The 17,706-nt window shown below is 38.8% G+C and overlaps 1 protein-coding gene across 2 annotated transcripts in view; it reads left to right on the forward strand.

The window, feature by feature from the left end:
* The window catches only part of IRS4 (insulin receptor substrate 4), a 35,999-nt gene that overhangs the window by 9,582 nt on the left and 8,711 nt on the right, over positions 1-17,706 (forward strand). The gene's annotated exons all lie outside the window — the stretch shown is intronic.

The raw sequence follows: 17,706 nt of genomic DNA on the forward strand, positions 1-17,706 counted from the left end.
AGAAAATGAACCAACCATTCCTGTTGAGGAGGCTAAGTTACTTTTTAATTCAATATTGAATGAATCTCTGTTTTTCTCTTTCATCTTAAATTGGAGCCTTAGGTTAGTGCCTTGTTACTGCCCTTCTACTATTGCCTCTACTATTTCAAACTCTATCTTCCTAATTTTGCATTTGAAGGTGTAGAAATCACATTATTCCTCTTGTGGGTGGGTGGGTGGGAGCAAAAGCTTGTAAAGCTTATCCAATCCTTCCAGGAACTCCTAAGTCTGCTGGACATTGCCTCCATTTGTTTATTTTATTTTCTTATGCTCACTGGAATGCAGCAATAGGTGCAGTTCACCTTGTTCACTTTTCTGAGTACTGTCTGAGTAAATTCTCTGTCTTATTCTAAAAAGACCTAGTAGGTTTGACTCATCCTGATTTTGGGTCAATTAACTTGTGGGGGAAAAAGAGGTGTGGATTTGGATAAGAGATAAGCAAGACTAAATTGTAGTTGTATTCTTTGGACATAATTTGGTATCTATGGATTTCCAGGAGCTCCTGTGTTCCCAGTAGACCCCTGTTTCCACTTGTTCTTTCAGTTCACTCCCTAGTAAAATAAATAACAAAAATCTTCAGTCTAATCTTTATTTAAAACAATCTTGGTCAGATATAGGAGAGTATCAACTGAGCTTCAACTAAAAAGAGGACTGGAGTAATAAATAAACTGGTGAAAGAATTGATTAAATCTTTGTTTTTGGAGGCAGGGGATAAAATTTTACTGCTATTTGTCCTCTTACTTTGATAGTGTACTGTTCTGTGACTCATACTTAAATGGCTGTAATGACCTGGGGAGCTGCCTTATTGGCCCACCCTGCAAATTACTGTTTGACTTCTTTCCTCACATATAGCTTAATTAGCATATTAAAGACAATCTAATGATCAGTATATACTATTACACAGGTTGAAACACAACTGTTGTCCTCATTTGTTTTGAGAATTAAAATATGCCTGCCAGATCACAAGAAGAGAAGGAACAAGCACTTATCCAAGTTCACTGGGGAGAAAGAAAAGCTGTTCTAGTTGAAACTGAAGCAGTCTCAGAAAGTTCATGAGCCTTAGTAGCAGTTGAAATGTTAGTTGAGACACCCTTGAACATTGGGAAGTTGTGGGATAGCTGAAGGCTGTAATGAGGCAGAGGTAATCAGTCTGATCCATCAAGTCTGTCAGGATGACAAATCTGAAATATATGATGGTGTCCAAAGGCTGTTGTGTTAGTCAGGGTTTGGATTTTGAGGGTTTTTGCTTTTGATCACTGGTTCTGGAGCAATGTTTAGAAAAAGTTGATTGGTCTGCAAGAAGGTTCTTCACTCCCCCCAGCAGGTAATGAAACACAAGGTTAATGCAAAAGGGTTGCCTACTTTAAAACATTTTTTAGTATTTTTGCTGTACTATATTGTTGAATATTTACAGTATAAATCTCCAATAGTCTGGCAAAACTTTTAACCATGACAGAAGTACACATTATTATTCTCTTAGTAAAGGTTTACGGGATCACTTGCACCATAAGCAGATCTGTTTCCACATTTGAGGTGCTATGCTGGTCCAGTAAAATGGAGAAAATATTGGACTTTTTTTTCATTTGTTAAAATTGACTTTTAGCTTTTGAAGCAAATTTTGTGAAACTGTTTTATGAAGTTAATATTTAGTAACAAATATCGAACAAAAGTAAAATTCCTGTGCTATAAAAGCATGTTATATTGATTATCAATAATCTTGTGAGCTCCTTTGAATAAAATTTTAACAATTGTGCTGTTTGAAGGCTGCATTTTCAAGCTTTCAGACAGAGTACATCATTAGTTCTATTATAGCAATTCTTGAGATATAGCCACTAAAAGCTTGTTAAATTGAAGTTTGCCACCACACCCAATCAGAATAATACCTAGCTTGTATATAACACTTTTCATTAGTACATCACTGTGCTTTACCAAGGAGCTAAGGATCACTATCCTCATTTTACAGATGGGAAAACTGAAGAACAGAGTGACTTGTCCAAGCTCATCCAGGAGGCCAATGGCAGAGTTGGGAATCTCCCAGGTCTTCCAAATTTCAGTCTAGTGCTCTAGCCACTAGGAACATGCTTCCCCCGATGTGATTTTAATTTCAATTTCTTGCAAACAACTATGGCTAGAAAGGAATGTTTTTACAGATTTGGAAAGTGGAGGTATTCCAGGTTTCCAGTGGTGTAAAATTTTCATTTTTAGTTCTGATGATTCACATGGTCAGTTGAACACTAAAATCTACTGATTTTCTAAGCTCTTAAAGCTCTTTTGTTATGTTTGTACAGTACCTTGCAGAATGGAACTTAAACCTTTTGGAACTACTATAAAACAAATAATATTAGGTGTACCTCAAGAAACCTAAACTAAAGAATATAGTGACAATTGAACTAAGAATTAAAATAAAAGTTGAATAAAACTCATTGCTATTTATAAATTGTATGGCATGTGATAGTTTTTCTTAGTGATTATAGAAACTTCATGGTGTACAGTGTTGTCACTGTTTTGTGGTCTGGAAAGAAATTAACTGGAAAAAGTACACTGTACATAGAGAAAAAACTTCCTGGAAAATCTGACTTTTGAATCCAACAAATGAGTCACCAGCTAGACAGTTGGGTTAACTATGATAACATGAAGGATAACTGAGAAATCCTTCTTTTTGTGAAGTAACACTTTTACTATGTTGGGAATGAATATCTCATAATTTTTTTCTGTCATCTTAAAATTTGGTTTATTATGCCAGCTAGTTACCTGAGTTCACACTTCCTGTTTTCATGAAGCTACCCTTTTATCACATGTGAAGAGAGTAGGAATTGGAAGTGGTTATTAATACTTAAAGTAGTATATTTTTGTTTTAGGATTTGATTATAATTGTAAGTGAAGTGGATATAAGCAGTTTAATGGGAATTGTGAATGTTAAGTTTTGTAAGCAACACACACAGCTCATAATGCATCCATCTATTTGTATTTTCTATTTATATAGAATGATAAAAATATACAAAGTATCACTTCAGTTAATAACTAAATGTTAAGGAAATATTGATATAAAAATGTGCAAATATTATTTTTTTACTATAGAGGCTAACTACTCAATAGTGTGTTAGCGAATTCAGTAAATGTAATGACTTCCCTTTCGGGGTTTGCGTTTAGTAACAACTATTTTTGGTGGATAGTAAGAGTTAAATTTGTGTAAACTTTTTCTGGTTGATGTTAGTTTCCCTAAATAATTAAATGTAAAATTCATGGATATACTTACAAACAATGCTAAAATGTGTGAGAGAGGGTTGTTAAAATTTAGCCTGTACATTTAGGTTTTGTCTACACTACTCATGTTTTAGTGACACAATGAGGCACTTCTGAATGACATCTTTTCCCAAAGGGAACAGTGTGGTCCTTCGCTCGCACCCATGCCAAGCCAGTTTGTTTTATTGTTTATAGCTCTTGCTAAAAAGCTGAGTTTGCAGTCTAATTTTTTTTAACTAGATAGCAAGAGAAGCTAAAATGTTGTTGTTGGGGATGGTTAATGGCTTTTATATGAACTTTTTTAGACAACTAAAATTTGGAGAGCTTTTAACAATGTGATGAAGCAGATGGGTTAAATAAAGATGAAAAAACCAAAATGTACAAAAGATTAATAAGATATACTAAACTGAGAAACATGGTTACTTATTAAAATGACAGTTCTCTTTAAAATGTTGACAAATATCTGGGGTCTCCGTAATTTTGTTGCATTTGCTTTGCAAAAATTGGATCCAAAACATAAAATATTACTGGATGAAAGCCAAATGAAAATCCATTCCACTTACTGAAAATTGTTGCACTTCAGGCCAGTGATTTAAAAAATTTTAGCAGTCTTCTTCAGCAGTAGTGCTCTATAGTGAACTGTAATTAGATGCACAGAATCCATTATTGTTGTAAAATTCCAGAATTTCTGGCTTTTCATAGTTCTAGAGCGATCAGACGTGGTTATCCTTTCACTGGCAAACAGTTTGTCCTATAGATTATAAATTGAGTTTGCAGGGCGAGCAGCTAGAAATCTGTTTTTGTAAACTGAGCAAATTTAATCTGTAAGTCACTTGGACCATAAATATAGAACCCCACATAATTGCCGTATCCAACAGTATGAGTATAGCTTTCAAAAATTGCATGATACCTCCTGGCCAGAGGCAGAACCCTTTCACCTGTAAAGGGTAAAGAAGCTAAGATAACCTCGCTGGCACCTGACCAAAATGACCAATGAGGAGACAAGATGCTTTCAAATCGGGAGGGGGAGGAAACAAAGGATCTGTCTGTCTGTGTGATGCTTTTGTCAGGACAGATCAGGAATTTAGACTCAGAACTTCTGTAATTTAGTAAGTAATCTCGCTAGAAATGCATTAGGTTTCCTTTTGTTTAATGGCTGGTAAAATACGCTGTGCTGAATGGAATGTATATTCCTATTTTTATCTTTTTGTAACTTAAGGTTTTGCCTAGAGGGATTCTCTGTGTTTTGAATCTGATTACCCTGTAAGGTATTTACCATCCTGATTTTACAGAGATGATTCTCTTACCTTTTCTTTAATTAAAATTCTTCTTTTAAGAACCTGATTGATTTTTCGTTGTTCTTAAGATCGAAGGGTTTGGGTCTGTGTTCACCTGTACAAACTGGTGAGGATTTTTATCAAGCCTTCCCCTTCTATCAAGAAAGGGGGTGTAGGGCTTGAGGGGATATTTTGGGGGAAGACGTCTCCAAGTGGTCTCTTTCCCTGTTCTTTGTTTAAAATGCTTGGTGGTGGCAGCATACTGTTCAAGGACAAGGCAAAGTTTGTACCTTGGGGAAGTTTTTAACCTAAGCTAGTAAGAATAAGCTTAGGAGTCTTTCATGCAGGTCCCCACATGTGTACCCTAGAGTTCAGAGTGGGGAAGGAACCTTGACAGACATTACTGGCAGAGTGAAGATAGGAGTCAACCTTGCAATTGGAGAAAAGGCTTGATAAAGTTGTAAAGCATTTTGAAAGTAAGAACAAGAAGTTTGTGCTTGATGTGGTGGACAAAGGGGAGTCAAAAAAACATGTGTACGGGGAAGTGACAGTCAATGATGAGCCAGGAAGATAATGTTATTGCACAGCATTTTGAGCAGACTTGAGGAGGATGAAATTAGAGATAGCGAGTTGAGAGAAAAAAAGATTATAGTAGTCAAAGTGTGAGATGAAATGGTCTTGGACAAGAGTTTTAGCAGTATGAATGGAGGAGAAAGATCAGATCTTGGAGATATTGCATAGGAAGAAGTTGCAGGATTTAGAAACAATGTGTATGTGCGGGTCAAAAGAAAGGACCGAGTCAGAGATTGAGCCAAGATTATAGGTTTGAGTGATTGAGGACGATGGTGTTGACCACTGTGATGTAGAAAAGGGAGCTCCATTTTGGCCATTCATTTTAAGTCTTCATTGATGTCTGGACATCACAAGGAGATATCAAAAATACAGACTGAAATTTTAGTTCAGATGGAAGAGCAGTCCAGAATAGAGAGCTGGATTATCTGACACAATATCCACCTATGACAGGTTTCAGAGTAGCAGCCGTGTTAGTCTGTATTCGCAAAAAGAAAAGGAGTACTTGTGGCACCTTAGAGACTAACAAATTTATTAGAGCATAAGCTTTTGTGAGCTACAGCTCACTTCATCGGATGCATTTGGTGGAAAAAGCAGAGGGGAGATTGATATACACACACAGAGAACATGAAACAATGGGTTTATCATACACACTGTAAGGAGAGTGATCACTTAAGATAAGCCATCACCAGTAGCGGGTGGGGGGGAGGAGGAAAACCTTTCATGGTGACAAGCAAGGTAGGCTATTTCCAGCAGTTAACAAGAATATCTGAGGAACAGTGGGGGGTGGGGTTGGGGGGAGAAATAACATGGGGAAATAGTTTTTACTTTGTGTAATGACTCATCCATTCCCAGTCTCTATTCAAGCCTAAGTTAATTGTATCCAGTTTGCAAATTAATTCCAATTCAGCAGTCTCTCATTGGAGTCTGTTTTTGAAGCTTTTTTGTTGTTCCTACCAACACTACAAAAAGAAGGATTCTGGGTGGACTCCTCCTGAAGGTCGAAACAGCAGCCTGGACTTCTACATAGAGTGCTTCCGCCGACGTGCACGAGCTGAAATAGTGGAAAAGCAGCATCGCTTGCCCCATAACCTCAGCTATGCAGAACACAATGCCATCCACAGCCTCAGAAACAACTCTGACATCATAATCAAAAAGTCTGACAAAGGAGGTGCTGTCATCATCATTAATAGGTCGGAGTATGAACAAGAGGCTACTAGGCAGCTCTCCAACACTACTTTCTACAAGCCATTACCCTCTGATCCCACTGAGAGTTACCAAAAGAAACTACAGCATTTGCTCAAGAAACTCCCTGAATAAGCACAAGAACAAATCCGCACAGACACACCCCTAGAACCCCGACCTGGGGTATTCTATCTGCTACCCAAGATCCATAAACCTGGAAATCCTGGACGCCCCATCATCTCAGGCATTGGCACCCTGACAGCAGGATTGTCTGGCTATGTAGACTCCCTCTTCAGGCCCTACGTTACCAGCACTCCCAGCTATCTTCGAGACACCATTGACTTCCTGAGGAAACTACAGTCCATTGGTGATCTTCCTAAAAACACCATCCTAGCCACTATGGATGTAGAAGCCCTCTACACCAACATTCCACACAAAGATGGACTACAAGCCATCAGGAACAGTATCCCCGATAATGTCACGGCTAACCTGGTGGCTGAACTTTGTGACTGTCCTCACCCATAACTATTTCACATTTGGGGAGAATGTATACCTTCAAATCAGCGGCACTGCGATGGGTACCCACATGGCCCCACAGTATGCCAACATTTTTATGGCTGACTTAGAGCAACGCTTCCTCACCTCTCGTCTCCTAATGCCCCTACTCTACTTGCGCTACATTGATGACATCTTCATCATCTGGACCCATGGAAAAGAAGCCCTTGAGGAATTCCACCATGATTTCAACAATTTCCATCCCACCATCAACCTCAACCTGGACCAGTCCACACAAGAGAACCACTTCCTGGACACTACGGTGCTAATAAGCGATGGTCACATAAACACCACCCTATATCGGAAACCTACTGACCGCTATTCCTACCTACATGCCTCTAGCTTTCATCCAGATCATACCACACGATCCATTGTCTACAGCCAAGCTCTACGATATAACCGCATTTGCTCCAACCCCTCAGACAGAGACAGACACCTACAAGATCTCTATCATGCATTCCTACAACTACAATACCCATCTGCTGAAGTGAAGAAACAGATTGACAGAGCCAGAAGATTACCCAGAAGTCATCTACTACAGGACAGGCCCAACAAAGAAAATAACAGAACGCCACTAGCCATCACCTTCAGCCCACAACTAAAACCTCTCCAACGCATCATCAAGGATCTACAACCTATCCTGAAGGACAACCCATCACTCTCACAGATCCTGGGAGACAGGCCAGTCCTTGCTTACAGACAGCCCCCCAATCTGAAGCAAATACTCGCCAGCAACCACACACCACACAACAGAACCACCAACCCAGGAACCTATCCTTGCAACAAAGCCCGTTGCCAACTCTGTCCACATATCTATTCAGGGGACAGCATCATAGGGCCTAATCACATCAGCCACACTATCAGAGGCTCGTTCCCCTGCGCATCTACCAATGTGATATATGCCATCATGTGCCAGCAATGCCCCTCTGCCATGTACATTGGTCAAACTGGACAGTCTCTACGTAAAAGAATGAATGGACACAAATCAGACGTCAAGAATTATAACATTCAAAAACCAGTTGGAGAACACATCAGTCTCTCCGGTCACTTGATTACAGACTGAGGGTAGCTATCCTTCAACAAAAAAGCTTCAAAAACAGACTCCAACGAGAGACTGCTGAATTGGAATTAGTTTGCAAACTGGATACAATTAACTTAGGCTTGAATAGAGACTGGGAATGGATGAGTCATTACACAAAGTAAAACTATTTCCCCATGTTATTTCTCCACCCCACCCCACCCCACCCCCCACTGTTCCTCAGATACTCTTGTTAACTGCTAGAAATAGCCTACCTTGCTTGTCACCATGAAAGGTTTCCTCCCCCCCTTCCCCTCCCCCCGCTGCTGGTGATGGCTTATCTTAAGCGATCACTCTCCTTACAGTGTGTTTGATAAATTCATTGTTTCATGTTCTCTGTGTTTGTATATAAATCTCCCCTCTGTTTTTTCCACCAAATATATCCGATGAAGTGAGCTGTAGCTCACAGAAGCTTATGCTCTAATAAATTTGTTGGTCTCTAAGGTGCCACAAGTACTCCTTTTCTTTTTGCGAATATCCACTTATGTTAATTTAGAGGGAATCTCCACCTAAAAGAGAGACGTGATCGCACCATGAGGAGAGGTTTCAGAGTAGCAGCCGTGTTAGTCTGTATTCACAAAAAGAAAAGGAGTACTTGTGGCACCTTAGAGACTAACAAATTTATTTGAGCATAAGCTTTCGTGGGCTATAGCTCACTTCATCGGTTGCATTCCATGAGGAGAAACGGTTTAAACAATTTTAAAGGTTGACTGCTCCACTGTAGTATTTATTTCACTTTTGGGAAGACTCTCTCCAGTGCAGAGATGTCTATAGATTCATTATTATGACACTTCTAGGAATTTCATCAGCCTTTCATTTGTCCAGTTACATTCTAGATTTACAACATAATAGAAAGGTTCTCCTATATGTCACTAGATTCTAACTAATGTATACTTGCTAAGATACATACCAATAATTCCTTATGTACAAAAAAGGCAATTTGTCTCCACTTACCATAGATTTAACACGCAAGTGTTGTGGACAGGGACATATGCTGAGAAGACCTTTTTACAAAATAGGCTACTAAACACATTGGACTTATCAGAGATGCAGCCACTGATGGATAAGCAGGACAGATCTTCCCCTCCCCTGTAAACTCTACTGTTCTGTGGACAATGTCCCCTTTTATGCAGAAAAGGACTAATGCATTTTGCCTTTCCATTCCCAACTTTTTGTACGTGATTGAATCAATGTTATTCAGTAATTATTTAAGCTAAACTTGTCATATTATTAAAGTACATCTTATGATGCATTATTGTATACTTACAAAATATAAAAAGAAAAGGAGTACTTGTGGCACCTTAGAGATTAACAAATTTATTAGAGCATAAGCTTTCGTGAGCTACAGCTCACTTCATCGGATGCATTTGGTGGAAAAAACAGAGGAGAGATTTATATACACACACACAGAGAACATGAAACAATGGGTTTATCATACACACTGTAAGGAGAGTGATCACTTAAGATAAGCCATCACCAGCAGCAGGGGGGGGAAGGAGGAAAACCTTTCATGGTGACAAGCAGGTAGGCTAATTCCAGCAGTTAACAAGAATATCAGAGGAACAGTGGGGGGTGGGGGGGGAGGGAGAAATACCATGGGGAAATAGTTTTACTTTGTGTAATGACTCATCCATTCCCAGTCTCTATTCAAGCCTAAGTTAATTGTATCCAGTTTGCAAATTAATTCCAATTCAGCAGTCTCTCGTTGGAGTCTGTTTTTGAAGCTTTTTTGTTGAAGTATAGCCACTCTTAGGTCTGTGATCGAGTGACCAGAGAGATTGAAGTGTTCTCCAACTGGTTTTTGAATGTTATAATTCTTGACGTCTGATTTGTGTCCATTCATTCTTTTACGTAGAGACTGTCCAGTTTGGCCAATGTACATGGCAGAGGGGCATTGCTGGCACATGATGGCATATATCACATTGGTAGATGCGCAGGTGAACGAGCCTCTGATAGTGTGGCTGACGTGATTAGACCCTATGATGGTATCCCCTGAATAGATATGTGGACAGAGTTGGCAACGGGCTTTGTTTCAAGGATAGGTTCCTGGGTTAGTGGTTCTGTTGTGTGAAGTGAAGAAACAGATTGACAGAGCCAGAAGAGTACCCAGAAGTCACCTACTACAGAACAGGCCCAACAAAGAAAACAACAGAACGCCACTAGCCATCACCTTCGGCCCCCAACTAAAACCCCTCCAATGCATCATCAAGGATCTACAACCTATCCTGAAGGACGAGCCATCGCTCTCACAGATCTTGGGAGACAGACCAGTCCTTGCTTACAGACAGCCCCCCAATCTGAAGCAAATACTCACCAGCAACCACACACCACACAACAGAACCACTAACCCAGGAACCTATCCTTGCAACAAAGCCCGTTGCCAACTCTGTCCACATATCTATTCAGGGGATACCATCATAGGGCCTAATCACGTCAGCCACACTATCAGAGGCTCGTTCACCTGCGCATCTACCAATGTGATATATGCCATCATGTGCCAGCAATGCCCCTCTGCCATGTACATTGGCCAAACTGGACAGTCTCTACGTAAAAGAATGAATGGACACAAATCAGACGTCAAGAATTATAACATTCAAAAACCAGTTGGAGAACACTTCAATCTCTCTGGTCACTCGATCACAGACCTAAGAGTGGCTATACTTCAACAAAAAAGCTTCAAAAACAGACTCCAACGAGAGACTGCTGAATTGGAATTAATTTGCAAACTGGATACAATTAACTTAGGCTTGAATAGAGAGTGGGAATGGATGAGTCATTACACAAAGTAAAACTATTTCCCCATGGTATTTCTCCCTCCCACCCCACCCCCCACTGTTCCTCTGATATTCTTGTTAACTGCTGGAATTAGCCTACCTGCTTGTCACCATGAAAGGTTTTCCTCCTTCCCCCCCCCTGCTGCTGGTGATGGCTTATCTTAAGTGATCACTCTCCTTACAGTGTGTATGATAAACCCATTGTTTCATGTTCTCTGTGTGTGTGTATATAAATCTCTCCTCTGTTTTTTCCACCAAATGCATCCGATGAAGTGAGCTGTAGCTCACGAAAGCTTATGCTCTAATAAATTTGTTAGTTTCTAAGGTGCCACAAGTACTCCTTTTCTTTTTGCGAATACAGACTAACACGGCTGCTACTCTGAAACTTACAAAATATAATAATGCTAAATGGTTTTCCCAGCCATTACTGTGATACAGTGGTGATCTAAAATAATGGAAACGTGTTCCATCTTAAGTTCTTATTTCTCCAAGTACCTTTTATCTTTAGGTATTTGTATGAGCTGACTGTGAATCTTGTAGTCTGTTTTACTACTATCAATCCTTGTAGCCTTTGAGTAGCAGTAAAAAATGTTATCCAAAAATATTAGTCATTGATGTGAGCAGGTAATGCAGTGAATTTCAAATTTGATGCCTATTCTTCAATGTTGTGCAAGGTTGGTGGACTGTTGTGTGGGATTGGGCTGACAGGAAAAGTGTACAGATTACCCTCATATCTTTCTGTATAAAGGAAGTTAAAGAAAAGTAGGTTGATGTGCAGAAAAATCCTGATTCACTGTTACTCATGAAGCTTTTTTAATGATCTTTGATCTGTTAATTATATAGTTGTATTATGGATTGCTGCTTGTAAGACAAAAATCTGTTTTTTCCTAAATTACAATTTCCCAGATTTTTAGAAATACGTTTTTTTGTTTTGTTTTAATTGTATGCCTTTTGTACCACTTAAGGCAGCTAAATGATTTAGAAAGGAAAAATATTTCCGAACTGAAATTTAACAAGAACTGCAGTTCTAGAAACTAAGTCAAATTACATAATTTATCAGCTAGCATAATAGAGAAATTGCTTTTCAAAGTAAATTTTATACAATTTCTTTACTTCCCTCCTCAGTTAAGTAGGAAATTGGCTGGTGAGAGAACTTGATCAACTAACTACCAGTACCTAATTTCTCAATAGACTCAATCATATTCCCATTAACTTCAGTGAGAACTGGACTTTGCCCAAAGAGTACTATATTATGGAAGAAAAAACCAGTTTAAAAACTCAGAGCTGGATCTTCCAGTGGCACAGAACAGTCCTAAACTTGGCAGACTTTGCCTTCTGAGGATTTTCCCTTCCTGGGAGATTCTCCAGCTAGTTGCTATATCATGACTCTGCTCTCAGGACTTTTCTACATTAGGAATTTTCTCACTAGTGTAGCTACACGAGTGTAAATCTCCAGCACAGATGTGTAGTATCTCTGCAGTTTACCCCAGTTTGAAACTGACACTGTTTCAAACCAAGGTAAGTCTCACTGCTGCGAGCCCCACTTTACATCAGTATAGTGCATCTACACTGGTGGTTTACACTGGTATAGCTACATGGATGCAGACATTTCTAATGTAGACAAATTCTCAGCCCTTGATACAAGGGGCACAGCCAGGAATGGGGCCTTTGCTGGGATTGCTCCCTACACTGTCAGATTGTTGAAGTCGCCTCATGAGGCCGTAGGTATAGGCTGTAAAACGGATTGCCCTACTTAATGCTAGGAACCAACTAGAGAGCCCCAAAATGCTAGAGTGGCTTAAATCCACCTTTGATCCCACTCCCTCTCCTAAGCTTTGCCAAATACATCTTCATTGCAGCTCAAGATCTGGGCCATAGTAGTTTAAAAGCTAGCAGCATATATATTTCTGTGCAAATATAAACTATTTTTCAAACTTTCTATCTTTGAAAAAGGTGAAGTTTTGAATTTCTAAACTATTTTAAAATTTGCAAAGTTAAGGTAAATCAATTTTCAGTAGACATTGCTTTGCTCTGCTCAAGGCGGAATTTTAACTAAGAGAAAGTAGTTATGGTGTCCAGTGTATATTGAATTGTTATACATTCCCCATCTTTTTCTCTATTCCCCCAAAACTATACTTGTCTTGAGTGGCAATAAGTTTCCTAACTCTCAGTAAAGTGTCTGGAGACAAGAGAAGATAAGGGAGTGTCAAAAAATGTCTTCCTAGAAATGTCTTTTGAGCCCCAGAAAGCATTGCGCATGTGTTTAAATATATCCCCTTTTAGAAAAGCACTTAAGCATGTGGTTAATGTGCTTAAAGTTAAGCACATTTTTCATTGCCTTTTCTGAATAGGAATTTCCTGAATCAGGTCTTTGATATGTGTATATACAGCTTTGGTAATTGCACATACAAATGACTGTAATTAAACGTGTGCTGAATTGTCTGGTTTACATTTTTGTAGTCATGGTGGTTAGGTGTGCAAATTAAGTCAGCATCTTTTCTGTGCAATTGTATAAAAATGGTGCACGCAGATTAGGCCCTAAAGGTGTACCATTTTAAACGAGTGCTCTAAGAAACATAGAATATAGGGAAAGAGGAGTGTTTCAAAAAAACAACCACTACTCAGTGTGTAAAGAAAATGTTTTGATAGACCCTTTTGTGGGCAGTGGGTGGGGGAGGAGAAACTTACCTGAAAGACTTGTATCAGAATACACTAAGAGGTCCCTTCCCCCACTGTTATGCCTGCAAAGGAACATTCTAGGATGTACGTCTCAGGTCCTGAGGTTGCATAGAACACAATGGTCTACTTAAACAGCATGAGCATTGGAGTGCATGACCATGCAAGGGAACAAATACTGTGCTGATGTCTTAGTTCTGATTCCCTCAAATCATACACAGATCAAACTACAATTCTAATTTGAAGTAGAGGAAATAAAAGAAAACTTTGCTAGTCTCCCCTTGAAGGCTTACTACATTCTTAACATGAATTTTTTTAACCATTAAAGAGGATGGAAACAGGACAGGGTGGATTGATAAATCAGTAATTTGTTGCTTTGATTTATAATCATGATTTAAATCAAGCAAGAAACCTTGATTTAAATCATTGATTTTAATCGTGTTTTGTATTTGTACTCTTTATTTTTCTAAACAAGGTTGATTCTCATTAACATAAGAATGGCCATATTGGGTCAGACCGAAGGTCCATCCAACCTAGTATCCTGTCTACCGACACTGGCCAATGCCAGGTGCCCCAGGGGAGTGAACCTAACAGGTAATGATCAAGTGATCTCTCTCCTGCCATCCGTCTCCATCCTCTGACAAACAGAGGCTAGGGACACAATTCCTTACCCATCCTGGCTAATAGCCATTAATGGACTTAACCTCCATGAATTTGTCCAGTTCTCTTTTAAACCCTGTTATAGTCCTAACCTTCACAGCCTCCTCAGGCAAGGAGTTCCATAGGTTGACTGTGCGTTGAGTGAAGAACAACTTCCTTTTATTTGTTTTAAACGTCCTGCCCGTTAATTTCATGTGGTGGCCCCTAGTTCTTATATTATGGGAACAAGTAAATAACTTATTCACTTTCTCCACACCATTCATGATTTTATATACCTCTATCATATCCCCCCTTTAGTCTCCTCTTTTCCAGGCTGAAAAGTCCTAGCCTCTTTAATCTCTCCTCATATGGGACCTGTTCCAAACCCTTAGTCATTTTAGTTGCCCTTTTCTGAACCTTTTCTAATGCCAGTATATCTTTTTTGAGATGAAGGGAATCATTAGTTGATAACCATTCAAACATATTCATTTGCATCTGAATAGCCTTTACACTAAATTTGATGCATTTTGCTAACCAGGAGGATACATTTATATCTGTACACATTTATTTAGGCATTATGTAGCTTGACTTACGTTTTTTCAGACTGTTAATTTTTTGCATTTTTAACATTAGAAAACGATGAATGATGCATTCTTTATTTACTATATGTATCATTTTTTACGTGTGATTTGTTTCAAAATCTGTTTGGATGGAAATTACATTTCAAATAAAATGCCCCAAACCAGCATTTAACTTTTTTTTGTATTTTACCTAAAGAATAAAATAAGTAAAGTACCTTATTTGTTGGATGCATAAGAGAAAACATTTTTGAAAACACGTTTTGTATTTAAACTAACTGATTTTTTTAAACAAAGGAAGTATTGTCTGTAGTTTATGAATTGATGTGATTGTTTCTGGTCACCATATCCTTGATGATTTTAGAATTAGTAAATCCCTCTCTCATACCTAGCTTGGATTCATAGATTGGAAGAGGAAAACAAGCTTTTCTACTTTTTCAAGTCCCAACTGATTTTTTAACTGTGACTGAACTAAGCATTGAACTGAACTAGTTGAATAAACTCCGGTAAAGAAGCTATTCTCTCTGCATGTGCAGAAGAGCCTACTACTGTCAAGAGCTGGGTTAGCACATCAGACTCTGTTCCAGGTGCTTAGCCAGTGACTTCCACCAGTTCAGTGGTTTGACTTCCTTTAAAACTTGGCAGCAAACTGCTTAATATTATTTTTTACATTTAATTTAAATGATTTTATTTAGATTATAAGAAGTTAGGACTTAACATAGGTTATCAATTTCAAAATTAATTCTAAATAGTTTTTTAAATAAACCTGTAACTTAATTTACATTCAAAATTTTTTATTTAAATTGGATTTTTTAAAGTAATTGATTCTTATCCATGTTTCATGAGGATAAGATGTGAATGACAGCATCTCTGTTGTTTAGGTTCTGTGTCTTAATATCTGGATTTAGTTCAGCTTTTTCCAGAAGTCTCTCATTCTCTGTCGCAGTTGAGAACAACGATATCTGTATTTACCTGCTATGGTTCAGCAAAGGCATCCACTCTTGACTCCCCCGCCATTGCCTTTCTTGGGTGGAAACATATGTATCTCCCTTCTGACCAAGATATTTACAGGCTGAATCCAGTAAATCCTACTCCGTGATATCCCTAGCAAAAGATGGCTGCCTATACAGCCTTTAAGGTGTTGCCTTTTTGCCTTCTCTTCAGGATTGTCAACAGTCTAATTATCCCAGTTAATCTATCACACAGCTCTTTCTAAAGAAGGTATTGTATTTTTATTTTCATTTTATTCTTAAAGTAAAAGCAATACAGAGAAAACAATAAAAGAACCTATATGTATGCTAATAAGTTCACCAGAGATCACCTAACTCCGGCATGGGCTTTGGCCGGTGAGCAGTTCTTCAAACCCTACTCAATGGTTTTCCTATGCTTTCAAGTTTATAACACCCTTTGCTCAGAACAAGAACCCCCATGAATCTGGAACTGAGTCCTTTTTCCCCAATTTGGGGTCTTTGAAGAGACTGTGAATAGGTGATCAGCCAGAAAATGCCCCCCCCCCGGGGAGGGGGCTGCAAAACTTCAAACAGCAGAGTTCCCGCCTAACCAGAGGGTTTAGGTTAGCATACCCCCCCCCCTTCATCCTACAGATTTCCTGGGAAACCCACTTAATTTTAAAAGTTTACATTGTTTCAAAAAGTCCCTTGAAGTTGCTGACATTTTCCAACGTTTACATTTAGTCATGTTTCGGAGAGAAGTTACATACATTTCCATAGTACATAAACAATTGCATTTTTAATACAATGGACCCAAAAGGCATTAAATTTAATTTAGTGAAGTTTAACTTAATTCAATAAAGTTTATCCAGGTTACTGCAGGAGATTGCCTGAATGGTCAGACTTTGTACTAAAATCTTTTCTAAGCCAAGTTTTCTGTTGACTTATGAGGTGAGTTGTAAAATTCCATTATCAGATGCCCACTCCTGTGAAAACTTAGAAAATTTAGCATATGTTTCTTTGAGGAGTAATTAGAGGGTGGAAGAGTCTGCTATATGTTGAAAATGTCCTTTTCTTTTTTTTTTAAACGGGATCCTGACTTTTCTCTTTGTTGTGGGAACTTAACTCTACAGTTGCTGGAAACGAAATGTAAATTGAAATATACAGACATCCAAAGTCTGTTCAAATGGAGTGCAGCATGTTTGGAATCTAACTTATAAAGACTGTAGTCTAGTTCTGTTTCCCTGTATCTTGTAGCTCTGTAAATTACCTTTCTCTGAAAAATTTGCAGAATTTTATGTGTAAACAAGAAAAATCCCAATGCTTTGTTATTTTAAAGTACACCCTTTAAAACTGTCCAAGCAGTCAATTTGCTGCCATTCTACCTTAGACCTTTTATTACTCCTGGTTTCTCTTCTGTCCCTCCTTCCTTCCTTCCTTCCTGATCCTTTGATTCAGAACATTTTAAGACCGTACACAGCTCAGTGGAATCCTCTTGTTTCAAACTTTTGAGAAGAGTAGTTTTGATTGGTATATGTAGATCGAGGTAGGCTGGAAGACCAAAATGTAGCAATCCAAGGTGAACAGAAATAGTTTAATTTTCTAAACCAAGTGCTAGATCCACAAAAGGACTTAAGTGCTTAACAGCCACTTTGGGTGTCTAAATCCAACATTTAGGTGCTGCTGAGATCCTCAGAACCCTGCTGCTGCCTAAGCTTGTAGGTGCCTAAAATCCCTAATCACCTAAATTTCCACCATTAAAGTCCCCTAGGCATCTACATTTTCATTCATGAGCATGTGGCCTGAGAATCCTGAACAGGTAGGCACCTTCCTCAGGCTTGGATTTAGGTGCCTAAGTCCCCAATTGTTTGGCTAGCTTAGGCAGCTCTCTGCTCAGCTTGCTGGCATTCTTAGACCCCGGACTTGGGGTGCCGGGGTCCAGTGGATGGCAAGGCACCAAAAGTTAGGTGTTGCAGTGCCTAAATCTCTTTGTGAATCTATCCCTGAAACTATACTTTGGAGGTGATTTACAAAGCTTTTGGATACTTAACTCTTTTGCTGGGCTCTTGTTTTTCATATAAAAAATTTAAAATGGAATCTGACCCAAGTCAAAAATGTATAACACTTTGAGCAAGATATAAG

This window comes from Dermochelys coriacea, chromosome 9 (genome assembly GCF_009764565.3).
Source record: "Dermochelys coriacea isolate rDerCor1 chromosome 9, rDerCor1.pri.v4, whole genome shotgun sequence".
Classification (NCBI taxonomy): domain Eukaryota; kingdom Metazoa; phylum Chordata; order Testudines; family Dermochelyidae; genus Dermochelys; species Dermochelys coriacea.